The following is a 2,947-nucleotide window of genomic DNA, read 5'->3' as shown; positions in this document are numbered from 1 at the left end:
CTAAATTTAATATATATATATATATAAGGATAAATTAGTAATTTTATATTTACGTGGATTTAACGGGTCTCATGGGAGGGTACTTATGTCCCCGTTCTAGTCCATTTTATGTGGACAGGTCCCCACTTGTGATGATTTCACATATCTTCATTTAGTCCTAAAATGCGAGTAATCTGGCGACTATCTATTTGGATGGTCTTTTTATCATCCCAATTGCTAGCATTCGTTGGTTCGTGACGTGAAGCTACTCTAGCCACTTAGTAAATTCTTAGATAATCAAAATCCAGGCTATATCATTCTCATAAAGTCACATATATCTTTGTTATAACAATATTAATAAAAAATAAGTGGTTAAACACTAAATGAGTCACATTTTTTATATATATAACAATGGCTAATATCACACATTATAACTTATAAAATCATTATAAAATATTGATAAGTCTGGACAACTTTAATAAAAAATTAAAAATATTAAAAAATTACTAGTTGATTCATAAGATTTTGTTTTTAGAAATTTGTCTATAGTCTATGATTAATAATGGAATTACATATATGTTATTTATTTTATATGTATTTTATTTTACTTGATAGAAACTTATATTTTTTTTGTATCGACGATGTTAATGATTATAGAGAGATTTTTACCATTAAATAAAATTATAGAAAAATTAAAAACAAAATTAGTTGATATTGTTTATCCTAATAATTGTTTGCAATGGATAATATATTTAAGTATGTTTTGAAAGAAATTGTTCAATTTTACACAATTAAAAGATAATCATAAAATTGAATCTAAGACAAAGAAAAATATAATAAACATATTGGCTATGAAGTACAGCCATTTTGTTGAGTTGTCATGTTTGCGTATCGGACACATTTCAGACACGACACTCACTGACACTCGTCTGACATGCGTGTTTGCTGTATCCAACCATGTCTTAATAAAAAAATAAAAAATTATTCTCTGGACACGCCTAAATATCATCACGTGTCAGCATGTCCAATCTTATTCTTAACATGTATTCTTAAAATAAATTTAGAAATAGTATATATTATTATTTATTAAAACAAAAAAATATTTTAAATACTTTATATAATTAAAATAAGACACTAAAAATAATTAAAAAATTAATTTATGTTTTAATATCAATAAAATATTAAAATATCATTATGATTTATCTGAAAAATACTTTATATTTTATATGTATGCGTGTTCCGGTGTCTTATAAGATTTTAAAATTCGCGTGTCGGCGTATCCTGTGTCAGTGTCTGTACATTATATCATATTGGGAGTAAAAGTTAAATAAACAATTAAAAATAAGGTAAAAAAGCAACTATAAGAAGTAGAAATAGCCAGAAAAGACTATGCATGTAGTCAATAAAAAAATACACTATAAGAAAAATTTAGTATAATCAATGAAACTAGAAAATAATCTATTCATAAATAAATAAAATTTATTATTAAAAATTGAATATACTGATAAAACAAAAGTAAGTTATAACTTGTAAAAACCATCTCTAAGATTTATTACACAAATTTTAAAATTTATGTATGGTGTGCCATTAAAACAAATACAAATCATAAAATACAAACAAATATATAAAAGTAGAAATAAAATTTCCAAACTCATCAATATAACAATAAATAAGAATCTTGTTATTTATCCACTAAAATTAAATGCGGGACAAAATGAAACCATATTTTTATAAATATATTTACAGATAACTAAAAAATTTAACACAAACACATTAAACAAAATAAAGCATCAATGGTAAAAAATAACCTAAAAAATTACTTAAATTAAAAAGAAAACATGAATTATAATAAACTTAAGTGTGAGGAATAAAAGTAAAATAAATAATTAAAAATAAAATAAAGAGAGCAATTAACAAAATAAAAGAAGGTAGAAAGATAATATGTGAAATAGATAAAAATTGTATTGCAATGAAAGTTGACTCTGCTAGCTACTCCAGAGGATTCTCTTTATTTGGCAACGGAAGGAGTTTAAGACTCAAAATAGATCTATAAAAGATAAGCTTAACTCTTTCTACTGGCGTGGCGCTGCTGGATGCTTCTGATCAATAGAACAGGAAGAGGATTCGGCCTCAATGTCTTTCCTTCCCTGTGTATGATATCAGACAACCCTTAGCTGCTCTTTTCTCGACTTGGCTTGCTTCATCAGGAAGGGCGAACTTGAAAGCTGAATGCGGCAGACACTTCAATGAAAGAGCTCCTTTGGAATCTTCCTTGAGAAAAGAGAATGAAATAGCATCCTTCCCTACCCCATCACCGTGAAGGAAATAAGCCACTGAAGAGCCCTTTCTCTCCTTCTTCTGCTGAAGATAAGTGAATTGAAAGATTAGGGCAGGTGAATAGAAGGCTTTTGTAAGAGATTTTGCTTGATAAGCCTCCGACTATATATATATATATATATTATTTAATATTTATCTCGATCAAATTAAATAATTGATTAGTTATAATTAATTTGGTTTAATGAATCAAACAAAATTTTAAATAATTTGATATTTATTCTAATTAAATTAAATATTTGATTAGTTATGATTAATGTAATTTAATGAATCAAATAAAATATTAAATGATGGAATATTATTTATCAAAATCAAATCACATTAAATATAATTTATTAATTATAATTAATATAATTGAATGAATTTAACACATTAAATTCAAAAACGATTTAGTTAACTTGTGTTTTAAGGGCACATTTTAAAAATATTTATTTTTCAACAACTTTTATAAAATATTTTTTTATAATATTTTTAACCTATGTTTTAAGGGCACAATTAGCATAATCCATTGAAAAATATTTAATTAGTTAATAATAAATAATTAGTATACTTGATGTAGTTCAATAAATTAAAAGAAACAAATGTCAAAGGAAGTAGAGATAAAGAAAAAGTAAACAAATAAAATCATGAAGTC

Source organism: Arachis ipaensis, chromosome B10 (assembly GCF_000816755.2).
Source record: "Arachis ipaensis cultivar K30076 chromosome B10, Araip1.1, whole genome shotgun sequence".
In the NCBI taxonomy this organism is placed as follows: Eukaryota; Viridiplantae; Streptophyta; class Magnoliopsida; order Fabales; family Fabaceae; genus Arachis; species Arachis ipaensis.
The sequence above is the reverse complement of the archived record's forward strand: the minus strand, read 5'-3'. Positions refer to the sequence as shown.